Source organism: Symphodus melops, assembly GCF_947650265.1.
Source record: "Symphodus melops genome assembly, chromosome: 6".
Taxonomy (NCBI): domain Eukaryota; kingdom Metazoa; phylum Chordata; class Actinopteri; order Labriformes; family Labridae; genus Symphodus; species Symphodus melops.
In genome coordinates, this window is record NC_136696.1 from 20,808,399 (window position 1) to 20,817,996 (window position 9,598).

The following is a 9,598-nucleotide window of genomic DNA, read 5'->3' on the forward strand; positions in this document are numbered from 1 at the left end:
TACATTTTTTATCAGCTGTAACTACAAGTTAGCATCTCCAAATATCATGTGTGCATCTCAGGTATGAGACAGTTTATGAAACATTTATTTTGCTGCAGAGGGTTAAGCGTCAGACAGTTTTAAAAATTGATCGGGCCTTTATTTCTTTTTTTTTATACGGCAAAGATTCTCAACCAGAGGGCGCCAAAAGTGACACTTGACCAAAGTTTCCCCACAGGAGCTTTAACATCATTAATGTTTTGTATCGATATTTGTTCTACATAACCACTTTTTGTTTGTGTATTCTCTGACTGTTGTCCTTTAATTGCAAGATCCAGGATTATGTTTAAAAATGTTATTTTGTTGGCTAAAAATATGAATTGATAGTTGTTTGTAAATGTTGACTGTTTTTTTTAAAATTGCATGTTTTATATCAAATTTCAAGGGTTTTGTCAGTATTTTTATTCTTATATCTAATTGCTTTATTCAGGCTCTTTCAAATGTTCATTATTTTAATGCTTTCCACAGAACACATTTATCCACAGTTGTACTTCGGAGGATTCAGTGTTTTGTACTTGACGGAGTGCAGCCGCTCTGTCTCAGTGAACTGTGCCCGCTCCAGCCGTCATCAGCAGCAAACAGAGGATGGCGTGGGTTGTTTTTCAGTCAATAGACTGACACACTGGTGCCTTTCTAAGCTTCAGAGTAAGTCGATTAGTCTAGACTTTGAAGTCTTAAAGAAGAGAGCCGCCTTCTCACCTGAGAAGAGCAGTGCACTCTCATCAGAGCAGACAGACTTAACAACAGAGAATAAACAGCACACCAGGTCCGAGGAGGCAACAGACTAAACGCAAACGGAGGATTTTAGATTAACCTTCCATGAGCGAGACGACACTACATTAGCTCTTGCTTTATGGAGGGATTATTTAGTTTGTTAATTAAACATCAGACTTGAATTAAGCATGTGTTGTGTCCTTCAGAATATTTCCACTCTACAGATAAACATGAACAGCATGGCTTTGATACTGTCAGTGTCAGGGGAGCAACTCCCTCTGTGGCTGATGTTGCTAAAAATGTATGAACCCATGACTCTGTATGAAAGCATCCTGCAGAGTCGATTATATGATCACTTACTGTGCTGACAGTGTGAAGCTCTCTTTGGAAGGTACATGTTTAAATAGTGTGGTTTTATAAAATAAAAAATCTGATAAATGAAGTAGGAGGTAAATCAGTGGTGAATAACTCTACAGTACTTCTAAAGTGAACATCAGGGTTTATATAGCTGTGTATTTTACAAGAACATCCGGCCTTTTTAAAATGTGAAACAGTCCTTTTTGTGGTTGCCAGCTCGTTACTTCTGGGTGAATGGAAGTAGAAAAGCCTTCAGGGCATTAAGGGACCTAAATTCATCCAGTGCTCATATGCCCAAAAACTCTTTCATGCAGTACCTGCTGTGAAAAGACTTCTAACCATATCTAACTATTGAGACTGTGAAGGTTTCATTTCAGAACAGATCAACAAAATCATGTATTTCAATAACAAAATCAGCTGATTTGATCATATAAAGAGATTAGCAATAAGCCCACATATAGACATCACAGTTTTAAAAACACATCCAATGTCCTGATTGCTTTGTTTGTCTGTTTTTGTCTGGTCGAACCAAATAAATGAGAAGTACTGAACATATAATGTTACTCTGGAATTTGTAATTATTAGGACACATACTGATAGGAATAAAATGCATCAGCATTCAGGTCATTTTACAGGTCCCCCAATTTTAAAAGTACCAGAAAATAATAAATATGTCAATAAATAAACAGAAATAATATTACGTTGTTGTTGGGTTTTTTTATGCAATCCCCACCAGCAATGAAAACCATCAAAATATGTTATACTTGTGCTTCTTACTTCTTTTAATAGACTATGGCCAAAACTCAAATTAATATGACTCAAAACAAATAATGCACATTTTAATTCTGGTTGACAGCTCATTCTCACCCTCAACATTTCATACTGTTACAACCTTCCCAGCACCAAACAAAAACCTTTCCTGCATTACTTATCAGGCTAGCAAAATAACTGGCTCATCCCAGCCTCCTCTCTCTGAGCTGCACACTGTTCTGTGATCAGGAAAGCCGCCCTGATCACAGAGGACCCCTCTCACCCCCTCCACCACTCCTTTCAGTTACTGCCATCAGGCAGACAGTACCATGTCCCACTGGCCAATAAAAGATCTACAGGGAATCCTCCATTCTATCCTATCATAACAGACACCGCATGTTAACCTGTTTTTTTTTTTAAACAGTTGGCGTTTTAACAATCCTTTTACATGTTCCTGTGTTATGTGTTTTCAAATGACTTTTGAATTATCAAAGCGTGTAAATGAGTGTATTGTGGAGTTTTTCCAATGATAATTTCCGCCAGTGTTAGGGATCAGGTTGATCAAAAAGAAAGAGGACCAAGTAAAACACACATTTCGATGGCTTTATGAACTGTGTGGATAATGTCTATTCCATCTTGGCTGTCAATGGCACTGAGACGACTGCTTCCTTTTAGTGTCCTCTTGAATCCAGTAAAGACTCACCTAATACATCACTAACAGAATCATCAGAGCAGGAGCCCTGCTTCTGCAAAGCAACCAGCAACGCACCCTGTCACCTCCCATTGACGAGAGCAGCATTCAAAGAGCTCTCATGATTAATCAGACACTACGCCTCGTCATTATCAGGCATGTACGACACAGCAATCATTCGACGATGGGGAAACACAGGCACACCTACACACACAGAATGACAGGGAGAGTGTATGAGAACTGTAGCCTAGCAGTGTGTCAGTGGGGAAGCATTGAAGACAGCAGTGGGTCAGTGGTTGTGCTGCAGTCTGAAGCCCACTGCATACCCATGCACACTCCACTGCAGCACTTTGATTTCATGTTGGCATCCCCCACTCTGCATCTCCAGAGCAGCCTGCCCCATCATTACCCTTCTCACATGAGAACCCACTGCTGACATCTTCTATTGCACGCTGCACATTCGCACACAGAAGACTCACAGGCACTTGTGTGTGGTAAAAACACACAAGAGTTTTTTTTTTTTTTTTACCCAGCGAGTAAATAGGACAGACGGGGCTGCCCTTCTTTCTCGTGTCCTCACGCTCTCTTGTCCACTTCATTCTTTATAGAAAAAAAAAAAAAATCAACGCTGGTTTGTAGGACTTGGAGGCTGCTCCCGAAGGAGACAAACCTGGACGAAAGCCCTCAGAACCACTACCGCTGTAACACCGTGATTTATTACTTTTGCACCAAACGAGGAGGAGAAGTTCACAGAGAAAGTCCTCTTCACATGAATGCACTGCACCAAGAAGAACAAGAGTAATGAAACACACACACGCACACTCTCACACACACACACACACACACACACACACAGTCACACCTCAGCGCTGTCGCAGTGCTTTCTCTCTATGTGCTGCGAGGTGAGTCATCAGCACTGAGAAGCATAACCTCGCAGCTCCAGCTAATCTCTCCTCTCCTACTCCTCCTCCTCCAACTCCTCCTCAACCTGCCAGCATCTCATTTTCTCCACTTACGGATGAAGGCACTATGACTTACATCATGGCTGCAGCCACACATGTGCATATAAGGCCACATATCCAAACACATGGCATCTTCATACACGCTCTGTAGGACGAGGGAAAATATCTTGCGGTTTAAAGAAAGTCACCAATCAATATTTCCGCAAAAAACATTTGCTTAATGCCAATAAATCAGTGCCTTGATGTAAGGATTCAGATAGTAAGGGCTGACTGTCCTCACACAGGATTCAGCTTCACATCAGTTTTCCGTGCTGCTGTGATGCATGGGTCCTTTATGCCCTTTATGGCAGAAGCCCTGGGATGTGATTAAACGCTCCATGTTCACTCACAGTCAGCAGGATACCGACCAGAGGCGGACACGAAAAAGCCAAACTAATAAACACGGTGTCTCTTCAAACCCGCACAGCTGACAATCAATCTGCACCTCGGCTGTGGATCGAGGAAAGTGTGCACACCAGAAGCTCCAAAGAAAACACACTAAGGACACACAAACACACAATTATGCGCTAAGAGTTCACAGTTCACCGCGAGAAAGATGTTCCCAGGTTGTTTCCACGTTTTTTAACGAGCAGACGTGCTTCGGTCTGTCACACGGGGACACATGCTGGCACCGATTCTGAAGCCAAGCATCTATGACTTGGGGCTGTTTCTGTTCTACTTCTCCTGAGAGTGAACAACAAAAGATAATGCCATTTTTATCTAGGTATACATCCGGTGAACTTTGCTAGACTCTTGCTCACTCTTTCTGAAATGAAAAAGGTACAAACAAGCAAGAAAGCAAGGAAATAGACAACTACAACAAGAGCAACACAACAGCCTTCCTACTTTTGCCTCTTTAAACATTTATGAGACATCGTGACATGCAGCAGTCTTGGCATAATAAACACTTTGACGTTAAATTTCAAGAGGACTTACATCCCTTCGTTTTCGTGCTGCTTCGCCTGTAGAAACTCTGTGTCCATTCTGACTGTGCGTCATGCAATGATGTGTTGTGTGTGTTGATCTGTTTCAGTCAGGACTTCTTGTGTATGTGTGTGCATTTATGTGTGTGTCAGTGCCTAGAGCCAGACCACTGGGATGGCTGCCTCCATGCTGACTTGGCTGTCATACATTAAAGAGGTCTTCTTAACGGTCTGGGGAGCATATCAGCTCGTCTGTCTCGTCACTTCAAGCAAACCCAACACACATATATGCACACACACACGCACACACACACGCACACATATATGCACACACACTGTCCTTGTACTGTGTTCGCTAAGCCAACAGAACTCTCCGAGGCGTCCGCTCACATATCAAGAAAGTCACTGTCAGTCTGTCGTGATGCATTCACAGGCCTGACACATGGTGACAAAAGCTTCCTCGCTCCACTGTGCTCTGGTCGCTCTCTTAAAAAAAAAAAAAAAAAAAAAATAGCTCAGCAGATGTCATTTCATACTCCTCCTTTAAAGTCATGTCATTTATATACAGTATGTAGTTATGTCTAACTACTGTATTGGTACAGTGATACATTACAGGGCTGGAATGGCCTTCAATTGTGGACAGTGTCTGCCAAAGTAGCCGTATAGCAGATGTTTGAGGATTTAAGAGAAATGTTTTACAGCTATTTTTACCATGATTCTTAAACTGGGAAGACAAGATTGGCAATAGCCTACAGCTGATTCTGTCTTTCGTTTTATGAGAAGGGTATGTTAATGCATCAGAGTGAAATCACGATAAGCCTCACAACAGTATTTGCTATTAATAATAGTCACTCCATCTTTGGAACATCTTTAAAATGTATAATCTCTGTTAGTGTTTGTAAGGAGCTCTTAACAACAGATTTCACGTCTTCATACCGATGACCCCTTTCATACACGTCCTATTCAGACTGCTGTTTCAAGGCAGGTTATGTCCCTGTGATCTTTGCCATCATTCTGAATGTTGTGAAGGCATAATGGGGGACGGGCGGAGGGACGGAAAAGGACTTCATTCTGCTTACAATTGGACTGTTACGACTCGCCATCTTTGACAAAGTGGCAGAATATGATAGAACTATATGTTTGTTTGTGGAGCTCCCAGCTTGTTAAAACATCACACCTTTTTCATGCTTTCAAAAGGCTGCGTACACTCACACACTGGAGACCAATGATAAGCTGTTGTGTGTTCCTGCATTGCTTTGTTACAGCACTGTGGTAACAAAAAAAATGTGTGAAAAAGGCGTTTAATGTTTTAACTGCTGTCCTTTTGCAGTATGTGCTCAAACGAATGCAGGGACAGCTTAGAAATGCAAACTTGTGACAATGAGAAGCCAGTGTGGTTCCGACAGCAACACAATCCGCACACACAAGCTTGCAACAAAATCGTGCACAGACATAGAGAGCAGCACATCGACAGTATCCACCATTCAGGACATGCAGAAAAGAAGGAACACAGCTACAACCAACGTCAAGTTTAAAAGTACATCATTTCTGACATAGAGTCCTGAGCCAAAGTATGATTCACATCCTTTTAATAGTGAAATGAAAATATTCAAGACCTCCTGTACCATGTATGGAACCATCTGCAATTATTTCTCTTTCTTGTCATTAAGCTTTATATGTGAAACTTAGATTAAGTAATCACAACATGAACAGTAAAGACAGGGATGGATGCATATCAGCTGATTTTACAGGAAAAGAAAGCTGCTGTGGCAATGTTCTTAGAGGAGACTGGAGGAGACAATTTTCCTCTGCAACTAGGTTTTTGGATATAATCAACCAACGTACGATGGATAATTTGCTATTTCTGTTGGCCCCTGTAGAGGTGATCTTAAGCATCCAAAAGTGTGTTTATAGAGTCTTTAACGGCACATGTGAGGAAAGTCAATGAAAGAACATTTATGCAGCTGGCAAATTTAAGCTCTCCAGTGTCGCTTCTTTTTTTTTCAACGCCAAGAAGGCTCAGACTTAACCCCATCACAGAGATTTAGTTTGTCTAATGTGTTTTGGAAACAACTTAATAGAACGGTAAGTAATCCATCAGAAATTAAAGCACTCTAGACGTTACATAACATTCTTGATACGTGAAGTGGCTCTCACCTGGTGTTGAAAACAGGGTCGGTGTACAAGGGAGGGGGGCAAAGAGGCTGCTCTCTTGGACTGTTTGGAGGCACAGGGGGCCCCCCTTTGCGGTCGTGTTGTGGGGCACCATCTGTAGGAATAGATTAATATATATTGGCCTCTTTTTATGGGTCTTAATTTACACTTTGGTGTGTATCTGTCGGTGTGAGGAAACAGCAGGATCCACAAGTTCTTAATTGTGGGATATTTGCCTCAATGAGTTGCAACTGTGGGTAATTTTCTCAAGAGTGCTCAGTTTTATGTAAATGTAAGTAAAGCATATTGATTTGGAGTGTATAGTGCCGCACAGACAGGGCACTGCAGTTAGTCCGTTGAGGCCATATGTTGTCAACGGCTAGTTAGGAACGCTGGCGGCCCAGTAATCCCCTCAGCCAACCAGATTTAAGAAGCTATTTTTGCTAGCTCTTAGTCTGTGGTGCAGGCTTATTGCAAGTAGTTTTCTTCCCTTAAAAATGTTTTTAAACGGAAAAATAAATGCAATACAGTTTAATTGTGGACAATACCCAACATTCAGTAAAAATGGGCTGAGCTACGTCCTGTTCTTCAAGAAAGCGTACTTAAATTTCATCGACAGAGAACACTAGCCTCGGTAAAAACAGCACAATGAGATCTTTGACTTTGGTCGTTCTTAATGTAAGTTGTTGGCGTTACCTCCATCAAGCAGGAAACACGTGAGCAGGTGGGGACAGACTTCCTCCAAAACAGAGCAGAACGAGCAGAACGCAGAAGGCCCCTTTGTGGACAGATGGTCCAAGAATATCTCTGTCCGTTTCTTCCTGGACTCATGTCCCAGTATCTCCTTGTACTCTCCTAGAGAGAAAACCTTATCGTACACCAGGTAGGGTAGCACCGTGTTGACATCGAGTTCACTTAGGATCTTTTGCCGGTGCTGTCTGAGGATCCTTGCCGCCCATCTCTTTTTCTTCCTGGTGCATGGCCTCCTGCTGCAAGGCCTCTGCTGATGCTGCCTTTTGTGTTTCTTCACAAACCACTTCTTGGTGCCGCTGCCAAACATCCTCACATCAAAGAGACCCACCAAAAGCTCTTCCACGGCCTTGTCAACGCAAGTCCCGAAGGAAGTGAGGTGCATATTTCATGCAAGGGAAGCGACCATGCCACATACTTCCTCTGGCCCTCACTTTGTTGTTGTCTGAGACGTTTATCCGGGGCAGGAAGAGACAATCTGGCCAGTAGCTGATTTCTAGCTAGGTACTTACTGACACTAAGAAGATTAGAAGACGCTTAAGTACGCCAATGGAAACTGCTCACCACTGTGCAGACACCTTCAGCAAATTTACATTATTATAACCTCTCTGATGAGAAGACATCAAATGTGAACATCTTAACTTGTCATTTAATCACCATATGCCTCTTCTGATTAAAAATATGTGGGGGCTCGTTTGAGTTTCTGTTTTTCTTTGTCAGACTCCAGTTTTTGGATAAAGCTAACTGGGCTCAAAACAAAACTAGGAGTTACAGAAGAAATCTTCGAAGGTCAAACAACCTTGGAAGTTCTGCATAACATGAATGTAACACACTTCTAAGGCCACTCACCTTCCTCTGGAGAAACTCAGCGGCTTGCTGGTCTCCTTTCCAACAACTCACCTTGTCGATTATTGCTGTGGATGTGACACCTGATTAAAGCGAGATTAAAACATTTTGTCATGGGCATTGACCCTTTACATTGAGGTGTCAGGCTGCCATTGATGAGAAGCATTAACATATAATAGAATGGAACAAGGGCGTTTAAAGGGGAGCTTAATGTACTTTTCTGAAAATCTATTAAAAAACAGAAATGCAGCACAATCCAGTGTGACCTTGAATATCCTTTCATCCAGCTGTTGTATGAATCAAAAGGACAATAATGGCTTATTCTTTACCAGAAGAGGGTGCCATTTGATTCTTCGGGACCGTAAATCATGTGGGGTTTAGTAGAACACTGAACAATGGAGGGAAGAAAATAAATCTCACAACAGAATGAGCTGCATTTAATCCCTCAACACAGAAATCCAACTGGCAGAAAATCTCCAATTAAATATGAATGAATGCAAAATGATATGAATTCAGACAATGAGTGACTGTGGAAGAAAAAACATATGATTCATATGAGTTTTATTTACTTAACAGCGGAAGAAGTTTAAACAAAGCTCGAGAAATTCTCGAAGTCCAGAGAGAGTTTTAGCAGTGTAGCGCTGTTAACTACTACATGAAATGTATATACCGTAAATTCCGGACTATAAGCCGCTACTTTTTTCTCACACTTCGAGCACTGCGGCTTCTACTCCGGTGCGGCTAATGCATGGATTTTTTATGGGGGGACAATGAGCTTCTGCCGCAAAAACATTTGACTTCGTCACGTCGGATCTTAATATCAGTCATTTTGCGCTTCATGCACGCACCCTCATCATGGAAAACACACGGAGAAATACATATGATGTAGCTTTCAAGTTAAAGGCGATCGACCTGGCTGTCAAAGAAGCTAACAGAGCTGCTGCACGTTAAGATGACACTGACAGCGACAACAGAGACTGAGGAAGTGAGTAATGAAGTCATTCTGAGGCAGTGAATGGATGGACTTTTTCTTGTGAAATATATTACGGTCATCTTTTTCATCAGCCGTGTTACAGACACCGTCGGCTAGGCTTCGTATTGTAACGGTTCATGTTGTAAAGTCAGTAGTTGATAATGTGTTCATAATTCCGATTATGTGGAGAGTCAGTGAATGCACCAGCGAGAACGTGTTGAGTGGCTGTATGAGAGAACGCTGGGGGAGAGAGTTGGATTGTTACGGCAAGTTATGGTTTTGTTCTCCGCTGTAAACGGCGTGGTCACGGCCGACAGTGATCGGGTTATTAAAAGTTATTATTTGAACGCTCTCGTCGTCCTTTAACGTCCGTACGGACGCTACAGTATTTGCGGATGTT